Source organism: Rutidosis leptorrhynchoides, chromosome 5, assembly GCF_046630445.1.
Source record: "Rutidosis leptorrhynchoides isolate AG116_Rl617_1_P2 chromosome 5, CSIRO_AGI_Rlap_v1, whole genome shotgun sequence".
Lineage (NCBI taxonomy): Eukaryota > Viridiplantae > Streptophyta > Magnoliopsida > Asterales > Asteraceae > Rutidosis > Rutidosis leptorrhynchoides.
In genome coordinates, this window is record NC_092337.1 from 166,462,425 (window position 1) to 166,476,390 (window position 13,966).

The window sequence follows — 13,966 nt, forward strand, 5'->3', positions numbered from 1 at the left end:
TAGACAAGATTTCCTCAATCATATCCTCTGGTAGGTCTTCTAAAATATTCGGTTGTCTATCCTTAACGTCCATTTTGTTTTTATACTGTAAAATAGACAAGGATTAGATTCGTAAAAGATAATTAACAAACAATACAAGCAATTTTTACATAGAACCTAAAAGTACAAGCACACTATAATACATATAATACACAACATGATTACAACCCTCTAATCTGAATCACTGGTTTCTTCTTCTTCAGACTTGGTTCATTTTCCTAATTTTCTAGGGATATATGGTGTTCCTCTAATACGAACCTTCGTTTTCCACAATGGTTTAGAAAAACCTGGTGGTTTAGAGGTTCCCGGGTTATTGTTACATTTTAGGAAATACGGATGTTGCCGATACATATAAAGTTCATCGGGGTTGGAATCAGGTTTCTCTATTTTTATACCTTTTCCCTTATTATTTTATTTTGCTTTATTAAATTGGTTCGAGGTAATTTCTATAACATCATCGGAATCCTCATCGGGATCCGATTCATCAAAAAATGGGTAATCTTCCCAATATTTTGTTTCCTCGGCGGAAACACCATTGACCATTTTTAACTTTGGTCCGTTGGTTGAGGATTTTCTTTTATTTAGTGGATTTACTGTAGGTATCAATATTTCTTCATCCGGAACCTCTTCTTCTTCTGGTTCCTCTTCTTCCGGTTCCTCCTCTTCCGGTTCTTCTTCGGGAATTTGTGAATCTTCCCAAAATATATTCGACTCTTCATTATTATTAGGTGAGTCGATGGGATTTGTACTAGAGGTATACATATATCACACAATATCAAACACGTTAAGAGATTAATATATCATATAAGATTTACATGTTAATAATATATAATTTCCAACAAAAAAATGTTAAGTAATCGTTTTTGAAGAAAAACACGGTCGAAGTCCAGACTCACTACTGCATCCTAACAAACTCGGTAAGACACACTAATGCAAAATTATGGTTCTCTAACACCAACGCTTGGATACCAACTAAAATGTCCCGTTCATATCGATTATAAACGTTCCATATTAATTGATTTCGTTGCGAGGTTTTGACCTCTATATGAGATGTTTTTCAAAGACTGCATTCGTTTTTAAAACAAACCAAAACCTTTATTTTATCGACAAGGTTAAAAAGACACCACCTAGATTATCCAGAAATGATAATCCAAAAATATCACACTTACACACTACCAATACACATTGGTTTACAATATTAATATGTTACAACAAAATAAATCTCGAATGCAGTTTTAAACAATATTATACAAGCATGCTGACACCAAATCTTGTCCATATATTAGCATGCAACAGCGGAAGCTCTTAATAATCACCTGAGAATAAACATGCTTTAAACATCAACAAAAATGTTGGTGAGTTATAGGTTTAACCTATATATTTATCAAATTGTAATAATAGACCACAAGATTTCATATTTCAATATACATCCCATACATAGAGATAAAAATCATTCATATGGTGAACACCTGGTAACCGACCTTAACAAGATGCATATAGAATATCCCCTATCATTCCGGGACTCCCTTCGGACATGATAAATTCGAAGTACTAAAGCATCCGGTACTTTGGATGGGGTTTGTTAAACCCAATAGATCTATCTTTAGGATTCGCGTCAATTAGGGTGTCTGTTCCCTTATTCTTAGATTACCAGACTAAAAAGGGGCATATTCGGTTTAATAATTCAACCATAGAATGTAGTTTCACGTACTTGTGTCAATTTTGTAAAACATTTATAAAACTGCATGTATTCTCATCCCAAAAATGTTAGATTTAAAAAGTGGGACTATAACTCACTTTCACATATTTTTATTTCGTCGGGAAGTAAGACTTGGAGACTGGTCGATTCACGAACCTATAACAAATATGTACATATATATCAAAGTATGTTCAAAATATATTTACAACATTTTTAATACGTTTTAATGTTTTAAGTTTATTAAGTCAGTTGTCCTCGTTAGTAACCTATAACTAGTTGTCCATAGTTAGATGTACAGAAATAAATTGATATATATTATATTGAATCAATCCACGACCCGGTGTATACACGTCTCAGGCTAGATCACAACTCAAAGTATATATATTTTTGGAATCAACCTCAACCCTGTATAGCTAACTCAAACATTACTGCATATAGAGTGTCTATGGTTGTTCGAAATAATATATATACATGGGTCGATATGATATGTCAAAACATTTGAATACGTGTCTATGGTATCCCAAGATTACATAATATATTAGAATACATGTATAATACAATATGAGTTAGCTAGGATATGATTAATATAGATTTGTTACCAATTTTCACGTAGTTACAACAAGCAAAATTATCCAATCTTGTTTTACCCATAACTTCTTCGTTTTAAATCCGTTTTGAGTGATTCAAGTTGCTATGGTTTCATGGATAAACCTACTAGAAATTAGAAAAATAGATCTAACTTCAAAGGATCCTTGGATGGCTTGAAAGTTCTTGAAGTAGAATCATGACACAAAAACAATTTCAAGTAAGATTTCCACTCGAAATAAGATTGTTAAAGTTATAGAAATTGAATCAAGTTTGAATATGAGTATTACCTTGTATTAGAAAGATATCTTACTGTAAATAAGAAATATTTCTTGAGGTTAGATGATCACTCAAAGTATATTTGCAAGATTAGAAGTAAGCTAACAAACTTGGAAGTGTTGTTGGTGTGTTCTTGAGTAGTTATTTTATAACTTGGTTTATGTATGGATTTATGAACTACATTGAGCTAGATTTTGATGAAGATGATTAAGAACACTTAGAACAATGGAAGAACACTTGAGATAGAGTAGTTTGATGCATGTAAGTTGCAAAATGAAAGTGTTTGTGTACACCCATCTTCACGTGAATTATGATCCATCATATAGGCTCCATTAGTTTGTTATTTTGTGAGATATTTCATTCTAGATGTTAAATTATGGTTCCCACATGGTTAGGTGACTCACATGGGCTGCTAAGAGCTGATCATTGGAGTGTATATACCAATAGTAAATATATTTAGAAGCTGTGTATTGTACGAGTACAAATACGAGTGCATACGAGTAGAATTGTTGATGAAAATGAATGAGGATGTAATTGTAAGCATTTTTGTTAAGTAGAAGTACTTTGATAAGTGTCTTGAAGTCTTTCAAAAGTGTATGAATACATATTAAAACACTACATGTATATACATTTTAACTGATTCGTTAAGTCATCGTTAGTCGTTACATGTAAGTGTTGTTTTGAAACCTTTAGGGTAACGATCTTATTAAATGTTATTAACTCATTGTTTATTATATCTAAAGAGATGTTAAATTATTAAATTATCATGATATTATGATATATTAGTATATCTTATTATGATATATATACAGTTAAATATTGTTACAACGATAATCGTTACATATGTGTCTCGTTTCGAAATCATTAAGTTAGTAGTCTTGTTTTTACATATGTAATTCATTGTTAATACACTTAATGACATGTTTACTTATCATTTATCATGATTAAACATAGTGTATCAATATCTTAATATGATTCATATGTATTTAGTAAGACGTTGTTATAACGATAATCGTTATATATATCGTTTTCGAGTTTCTTAACTCAATAGTCTCATTTTTATGTATATAACTCATTGTTAAAATGCCTAATGAGATACTTACTTATCATAATATCATTTTAACTATATATATATATATATATATATATATATATATATATATATATATATATATATATATATATATATATATATATATATGTCATCATATAGTTTTTACAAGTTTTAACGTCCGTGAATCACCGGTCAACTTGGGTGGTCAATCGTCTATATAAAACCTATTTCAATTAATCAAGTCTTAACAAGTTTGATTGCTTAACATGTTGGAAACACTAAATTATGTAAATATCAATTTCATTTAATATATATAAACATGGAAAAGTTCGGGTCACTACAATAAATATCCCACCCATCGTATCCGATCGAGTGTGTGTGGTTATTTATAGATACCTCAAATTGTAAATCTCTATATTAAATTAACGAACTATCATTCAGTTAAACAAATATAAAGCCCATTAATAGCCCATAGTCAAATTTCCACAAGTGTCGGTCTTTTGTCCAAACCCCAATTATGGTCCAAAGCCCAATAACCCCGTCTTTAATATTTAGTCCAACATCACGATTACTTTGGCTTAAATAAGCATAATAATAACTTAGCTACGAGACATTAATTTAAAAAGGTTGAACATAACTTACAATGAGTATTAATAGCGTAGTGTTACACGGACAAAGTTTCGACTTACAAAACCTTAAAACATTCGCTACAATAACCTTATTATTATTAACTTAAATTAAAATTAAAATTATAATTAAAATATAAATATATATTGAGAGAGTGAGAGATAAGATAGAAGATGGTGTACTCAAACTCGTCGAATTTTGCTGCTATTTATAGAATCTGACCTCACTGTTACAGCCATACGATCGCATGGGTTATAAGCTTCCTGGCCATGCGATCGCATGGACAGGCTGTCCAGCTCCAATCATCGATTTAAAACGTGGCGGCTCGATTATTTAATATATATAATATATTATATATAATTTTATATAATTATATATATTATATTATATTCTTGTGCAATATTGACTTGTAATTTTAGCTCCGTTGACTCGCTTGTTGATGCTCGGTTTATGCCTCAGTTTCGGATTTTTGAACGTCCTTTGGTACGCTTAGATATCTTGTACTTTGCATTCTGCGGCTTGTACTCTTTGTAATATTTAGACGTTTCTCATCAATAAATTGAACCACTTGGATTGTATCTTGTACATTTGAGCTTATTGGTCATTTGCGTCTTTAAATCGTCGATTCTGTCTTTTGTCTTCACCATTTATTATTTAAACGATAATCACTTGAAAATGGAACAATTGCAACTAAAAGCTTGTCTTTCTGGAAGGATAATGCTCTGAAATATATGTTCATTTTTAGCATTATCAATTATTCAAACTGATCAAGTGAGTAAATTAATGTTCATATCTCATTAAAACAGGGGTGGATTACATACAAGGGTAATTGGTGTAATTGTAAACAAAGTATTAAAACCTTGGATTACACGTAGTCGATAACCTGGTGTAATTATTAACAAAGTATTAAAACCTTGTTACAGTCTGAATCCCTAATTAGTTGGAATATTTGACTTCGGGAATAAGGTTAATTTAACGATCATTTTATAATTATGACCGATGGACTATTATGGACAAAAACCAGATAGGTATCAAATAAATCCAGGACAAAGGACAATTAACCCATAGTAATAAATAAAAATCAAAACGTCAAACATCATGGTTACAGAAGTTTAAATAAGCATAATTGTGTTATTTTATATCTCAGCGTACTTTTATTTACTGTCATTTTATTTATTGTCATTTTAATATTGTTATTTATTTTACGTACTTTAATTATTGTCATTTATCTTTACGCTTAAAATATAAAATCGACAAACCGGTCTTTAAATGGTAAACCCCCTTTTATAATAATAATATTACTATATATAATTATATATATTTTATATAAATATAGTTTTATAAAAATATAGTACGTAATCACTAGCTCCCTATGGAACGAACCGGACTTACTAAAAACTACACTACTCTACGATTAGGTACACTGCCTATAAGTGTTGTAGCAAGGTTTAGGTATATCCCATCTGTAAATAAATATATTAAAACTTGTGTAATTTGTATCGTATTTCGTAATAAAAATAATAGTATTTCGTACCCCTCTGTTGCATCATTAAGTTTTTGACGCCGCTATCGGGGACTCGGCGAAACGCTATATTTTTAATTTATATTTGTAAAAATATAATTATTATAAAAAAATATAAAACAATAAAAAGAATATATATATATATATATATATATATATATATATATATATATATATATATATATATATATATATATATATATATATATATATATATATATATATATATATATATTTTATATTTAAGATTTTGTTTTTATTTTTAGTTTTTAAAATATAAGTTTATTTTAATAAATATTTTCTTTATATATTTTTGTGAATTAAAAAAAAAACGTCCGAACAAATTTAAGCCTGCAACATAATCTGAATCTGCATACCATGCGATCGCATGGCTTCGAAGCATAAACCCCATGCGATCGCATGGGGTGGTCTGACAGGCTGATCCTTAAACGTATTTAATACGGCAGTAGGGTTTTATTTTAATTATTATTATTTAATTAAACTAGGGTTTAATTATTATACTAGATTTATGAGCCCGTGCGTTGCACGTGTACTCATCAGCAAACATTATTGTTTTTTAAACTTATATATGAAATAACGATATGATACGAAAAGTGTCAAAAATACTGTTTTGGTTGAATTACTAAAATATGTTTTCGTAAACAAAACAAATTAGTAAAAGTTTGATAAATTATAGTTCATACATAGAATGATTACACAATATAAAGTTAGGAATTGATGTAAACATGATTTCTTGTAAAGTAAACGATGAATAGTAAACGTTTGTATCTTTTACATAGGAAACAATAAATATGGATAACAATATCCAAAACAAAAGGTTTTAAGTAATAGAATTTAAATACTGAAAAATAAATAAGAATCAACTGCTTAAATTTATTATAGTTGTTGCAAAACTTCTTTATAGACAACATTTTAGTTGTTCACAAAATAAACATAAGCTGCTTAAGTATTTTTGTATAAGCATATTCATGATGTTTAACAAAGAAAGTTGCAAAATGGGTTCTAATATCTCAATAGTAAACATAAGGTTAATGTAAAACGGTTCTATGTTATTTAGATACAAACATCAATTAGATAAAAACATAACCTTAAATGCTGAACTTTTATGGTTGACCCATATAATCATCATAAATAACATCATAATATTTAACATACATTTAGTCTACTAATTCCGGCATTTTAATTGTTAAATCTTCATAAATATGAAAATTTTTTATGGAAAATTGCATAATAACGTGTAGAATTAAGAGCGTGTGCATTGCACGGAGACTCTTAATCAAACAAATTCAAAACGTAAAATGTTACATCAATTAACGGTATGATAAAACTATGAACTCATAATTATCTCTAAGTATTGGGTCGGTCGATTTTTCTCTGATGCGGGCAAAATTTGGTTGGTTCTTCAAGTACTGTAGGTTGGAGTATGTGAGTAGTGAATAGCAAGATAACATATCTCTAATAACCCCCATTGATAGCTACTTTTACTATTGTTATTAAAATGAACCTGTTACGAAACGTATTTGCATTGAAAGTAAATTTTTTGAAAATATTAGTATAGTATCACCCATTTAATGACAATTTGGTAGTCATTAACCATTTCACAAGCTCGACATTTCCTAAGCAATTTAAGTAAGTTATGACACAATGGATAACAAATTGTAGTATAAGTTTTTTCAGAGCATCATTAATGATTAGAATAAAAACACATAACGTAACCTTACTACCAAATTTTTTTATTTTTTGGATAAAGTGACCATGTCACGGGATATTCCATTAGAATAAAAGAAATAAGTACAAATACAATGGGTATACTCGAGGGGTTGTTTTTAGTGAACAACCAAAAACACTAACATTATGACAAAAAATGGCTAACAACTCAGGTGTTGTTTGTTTTTTAAGATGTTTTTGACTGAAGATCTGCGAACCATGTCTGTAAAGAAGATGTGGTCTGAAGATCTGCATGCTGATCATTAATGACTGTTTGTTTTTATGTCTGCACAAATTTATCTAATTCCGAATTAACGTCATTTTTGTATTATCAAATAATTGAGTATTAAACTAATATAAACTACGTATAAATTATAAAATATAAATTAGAAAGATTATCAAAATTTTAATTCCTTAACTACTAAATAATAATAAATAAAATAAAATAACAAAGTAAAGTAAAAAATACATCTTATGTGCACACCTGCTTCTTCTCTCTTTCTTCTTCTCATAAACAAATCCTACCTCAAAAATTAAATCTGTAACCCATTTATAAAATATAAGATTGTTATTAATTAATCATTTATATTTACAAACATATATCAAATCTTTATCACATCCACCTAACTCAAACTTGTGGTCTGCACAAAGCCTATACGAGCTAATCTTCAACAGTGGTCAGAGGTGTGGCCAAAATACTGTTGTCTTTACAAATTGGTATGTTTAACAAATTGATTTTACATATTGGTTTTATAATTGTGGGTTTACAAATTGGTTTTATAAATGGGTTTTATAATTTTACAGATTGTGTTCACGTGGTGGGTTTAGACCGGGAGTGTTGCGGCCGGAGGTGGTGCCACCAGAAAAGCGTAGCCATCGTCGGAAGGGGTGCAACCAGAAGGGTTTTGTCGCAAAGGTAGAGGTAGGTTGGTTGGTTGGTGGTGAAAGAATGGAAGAGAAAGAGATAGCAGAGAGTATATTGAAAAATGTCTTATAAGTTTAGAAGCAATAATCTAGAGCTGCACATTTGAAGACATTTGCAGATCTTATTTTATCTTATGTCTTTAGAAAAACAAACCGTCTTCAATAGAAATGTCTGCCCGCCCGCAGACATAAGACATAATAAGATCTGCAAGCAAAAAAACAAACACCACCATAGTAAACATCCCAGTCTCGAAAATCATAAAAATAATAATACATGTCAAAAATAATATACCAAAACCAATAGCCACTGTAAATAACCCCGGTACACTTGTCCACGAGCAAATCATCAGGCATCACACTTGAAAAATCTCATGTCACCCACCATATCTTTTATATTTCCATAAGCTGTTGAACCAGGCATATTAATATCTTTTAGGTCACTTGCGCGCAAGCTTGTGTTTGTATCTTTGACTCTTGTGTTTATTACTCCGTATTTACAACTTGATGCCCTTGACAAGCATTCAGAAATCAAAAGCACAAACAAATTGTCTACCACCACTCGATAAATTTCGATCTTAAAACACAACAGAAACTGATTGGGAACAAACAAACAAACAAAAGCGTAACTAAAATCAATAAGTTAAGATAGAATGTCTTAGAACAAAGAAGTTTAGGTAACATCCTTAACTGTATCCATAATTTTCTTTTTTTTTTTCCTTCAGAAAATAAGCTAAATAAGAGCTATATGCAGGGTGTTTGACTTGGTAGGGTTAGATTTACATTTACAAATTAATTAAAGATATAAATTATAAATTAGAACAAAGTTCTTTTCACACAAAGAAAAAACAAAACTCAAGCTTATTTTTTTATATACATATTACCTTTACACCATTTCTTCACTACCCCTTCATATCCTTTATTCAACCCCAAAGTTAGCCATGTTTAAGTCAAAGAAGACCTCCAGCTCAAAAAATCCAGGAAGCAAGTCCACCACAACTGGCCCAACAAACAAAAAGAAACGAACGGTCATGTAAGTGACTGAATGACCCGACCCGACCCAACCCATCCTGAAGTCTGATACGTTTCAAAACTACCCCACTTTGACATGTTACCACAATAACCCATATAGTCGACTATAATACAAATTTCTTAAATGACAATCAAACTCGAATCAAATATCCTAATGGAACCTATTACATTGAATATGCACACAATGACAATAATTCTACAAAACTTAAGGAATAGTACTTGTTTTTACTAAAGCAATAGTGCTTGATTTTGCTGAAATTTACTAAAGCAATAGTACTTGTTTTTACTAAACCTTATACTTACATGATAAGTCAGGTTGAAAAACATTTAAATTTAACAGTGGTGTGAAATGTAATAATAACTTCAATTTTTCCTTGAAACACCAAAAAGTGTATGTACCTGCATTTATAGCACGACCATTTGGATAGCTGATAAAGTGGGGTCAACCACAGCAATAACCACTATAGCCATGAGACAGCCTTCAAAATATAAACATGAAATGATACATGACTAACGTACTCATACATGACTAAAACCACTATATGGGCATAAAACATTACAATTGAAGAGATTCAATACATGACTATTTTTAAGCCCATTTTGACACCTACTTGGAGTATATGTACATTAACCCGTATTTCATCAAATGCAAGTGTTTTGAGCTAATGAAAGTTGCATCCTGTACATTAACGTGTTTAGTACCAAATGCACTTGTTTTGACCTTTTTTTTTTTTTTTTTTCGTTTAGCCACTTTATGACAGGTAAATGTACATGACTAAAGCATGAGGCGTAAAACCAGGGGCGATTCTAAGCCTTGGGGTATGGGGTCCTATGACCCCACTACTTCAAAAAGAATTTATACATTGTATATCTCAAATTGTATAGGACACCACTAAATTTAAGTAAGGGACCCCATATATATTGAAAATTTATGGTTTTTTGGAGGTAAACAACCACTAAAATACCCTTCAAATATAAATAGCTTTGAAATTTTTTTTGAGGACCCCATTGGATTTTCATCCTGGAGTCGCCACTGCGTAAAACATTATAGTTACAGAGATTCAATACATGCCTATTTTTTAACCCATTTCGACACCTACTTTGACTAAATGATTATATGATCAACTGACCCATTTTGACACCTATTTGGGCATAAAACATGAACAAAAAAGTTTAAGTATTTTACCACGTACTTGACCAACTTTAACCTGTTTTGCATGTTTGTACTGTTTTGACATTTTATTAGATTATTTTGAGTATCATTGACCTAATTTGACCAAATGCAACTGTTTTGTACCAATAGAAACTTTTTTGACCTAATGAAAGATTCCACTTGTACATTAACCTGTTTTTCACCAAAGGCAAGAGTTTTGAGGTAATGAAAGTTGCATTCTGTACATAAACCTGTTTAGTACCAAATGCAGTTGTTTTAACATGTTTTTTAGCCCTTTTATTACCTGTTGACTAACAGTATATATGTTGACCTGTTTAGACGGTTTTTTTTCCTTGTCTAGACCTGTTATGACCAAATTTTAACCGTTTTAAAATTAAAAAAACAGTGTGTAAGAAAATATAAAATGTAACGTAAACACTCACCTTTACTCCAATACAAAAAAGTTCAGTAACATCATGAAATTGTCCATGAATATCCCCACAGATTGTCACATGACTTTTAACAGGCTGCTAAAAAAAATTAAAAAAATAAGTAAATAAAAAAAAAGTGCATAAAATTCTTTTACTATAAATAATGCATTCCATATAACAATGAAATGAATATACTTGCACATTGCTTTCTTACAACTGAAGTACTACATTAAATTCTAGATACTTAAAGTGTGATCTAGAGAAGGTCCGCAATATAAAACAAACACGATATTTGTTAAGAACATGATATATAAGAAACCAGATAGCTCAATGAAGTAAAAACTTCCACTTCTGTTTAATAGAACAAACTATAAGCAATAACCTTAGAAACATCTTTATGGCTCAAAGTTGCAACTTCTGATTTAGGGACCTCAGATGAAAAACCTGTTTTAATTTGATAATCCATTTGAAATCTTTTCCAACACTTCATAAACAACCTGAAAGGGAAAAAAACAAAACCTTAAGAAGAAAAATAATAAGATTGATCCATCACAAAATCGATATATCAATATCAATATTAATAAAAATTAAACAAAAATGAAAACTCATTAATCGATACATGAAACATTGAATACTTACAACATATTAATCGATAACTGAATGTTGAAATCGTTTGAGAATATGGACTAAAGGTCTCATAATCGTTGACGATAGGTTGTAATATTCGTACCTTTAAACCGATTTCATCATCTCCATATGAGATTCAAGAGATTACGTCGTGAGTTTATGAAATTGGAAACCCTAAATCAACTGATTGCATCATCAGTTTATGAAAGAAAAAAAGAACGTATCTGTTTATGAAATTGGAAGCCCTAATTCAAGAGATGGATGAATCTTCAATTGTGATGATTAAGGTTTGATGGTTTGAAGAGAGAGAGTGACGGTTTGAATATTTCAATTGAAGACGGAGAATAACCCTAAAATGAATTTTGATAGTTTCTGCAATTTGTCCGGGACACACGTCATGCTCACGTAATTAGTAATTTCTTTAATTCAAAATTATGAGAAAAAAGGTATTTTGTGAGGTTGAATAAGGATCTGACACGTGGCTGATTTATGCTTGAGATTTATAAAGATAAAGATATTAATATATTTAGTTCTAGTTTTAATATAATTTGTAATATTAAGTTTATTAATTGTTATTAATTATATACATTAATATTTTTATATACTAATAATATAAAAATAAAATTTTCATATAAAGTTTTATTTTTAACATTTTTGTAATATATCTTTTTATTATTGGTATCTTTTTAATTGTTTAGTTCGTAATTATAATTTTAGTTTCTTTTTGCCTTAGTTTAAAATATAGATTTTTTTTTTTTAGGTTTTGCTGTAAAATACTTAAGTGCTTTTTCTTTAGATTTAGAATTTAGACGCTTTAGAATTTTGCGACGCCGTTTTAAGTGCCAATATAAGTAATTGCCATTTTTCGAATAGAATTGCATTTAAGTTTTAATACCTTTAGTCGCAACTTTTAGTTTAAGATTTTAGATTGTTTTTCGACGCAATTTTTCTTTTCTACGCGCTAGTTCATAGGACATAGAATTTTTAAAATCTTTAAATTTCGATGAAAAATTATTGCAAGCCATTAAATTAATAGACGCCAATTTTCTAGTTCGTAGTAATAGTTGAATTTGTTAGTGGCGAGTTGTGAACTTCCGATTTAAAGGGTCCTGGCTACCTGCTGAATTTATTGACTATTCGAAACGTGGCCAAAATCAGAAAAGTCTATTAATTTGATAACTTATATAATTTTTATATTTATAACTAATAGAATATTCAGTGAATGCACCGAGTAAAACGTTTACCACCTTTCATACGTTCACCACCTGTAACTCGATCAAGACATCTAGCTAGTATAATCGGCGTTGATTTTTCTTTAGAATCATCATCTAGTCGAACAAATACTCCAATTCAAAATTCAGATAATCCATTTTTTGAACCCGACTTCACAATTGAGAACCCGGAGGATATTCAAGGACAATTCCAAGATCCTGAACCACCAATCATTCCTCCTGAACCACAAACCATTAAATCAGAATCTTCTAGTGATTCGAATTCAACAAATTCAAATATGGAAATAACAAAACCTCAAAGTTTGGAAGACCGAACGAGAGTCATACGCACGGGCCAAGGTCACGCCATTAATTAACCAAATATTAATACGCCAGATTTTGAAATCAAAGGACAAATTCTACACATGGTCACCAATCAGTGCCAATTTAGTGGTACAACAAAAGAAGATCCAAACGAACATCTTTGAACTTTTAATAGGATTTGTAATCTATTTAAAATCCGAGAAGTTGAGGATGAAATAATTTATCTTATGTTGTTCCCCTAGACTTTAAAGGGAGAAGCCAAAGATTGGTTAGAATTGTTACCGGAAGGAACGATTGACAAATGGGATGTTTTAGTTGAGAAATTTCTTAAAAGATTCTTTCTGGCTTCTAAAGCCGTGAGACTTAAAGGAGAAATTGTCACGTTCGTGCAAAAGCCAAATGAAACGTTATATGAGGCGTGGACAAGATTCGGAAGGATGTTGAGAGGATGTCCTCAACACGGTTTAGATACTTTTTAAATAGTACAAATCTTCTATAAAGGCATCGACATCGCCACACGAAAAGACATCGACACAGCAGCTGGTGGTTCCATTATGAAGAAAACCGCAACCGAAGCTCACAAGATAATTGATAATACAGCTTCCCACTCTCATGAGTGGCACCAGAAAAAAGATATCTTTCATTCATCTAAAGCAGCTAGAGCCAATTCTAGCCATGACTTTGATTCCGTTTCCGCAAAAATAGATGCTTTCGAGAGACGAATGGAAAAGATG

At 30.5% G+C, this 13,966-nt stretch overlaps 1 non-coding gene across 1 annotated transcript; it reads right to left on the reverse strand.

The window, feature by feature from the left end:
* Window positions 1–13,591: 13,591 nt before the first annotated feature.
* On the reverse strand, window positions 13,592–13,698 carry LOC139851203 (small nucleolar RNA R71). The gene has a single exon (XR_011760558.1). It is a non-coding gene; the product is annotated as a small nucleolar RNA R71 (small nucleolar RNA).
* Between the last annotated feature and the right edge of the window lie 268 nt (window positions 13,699–13,966).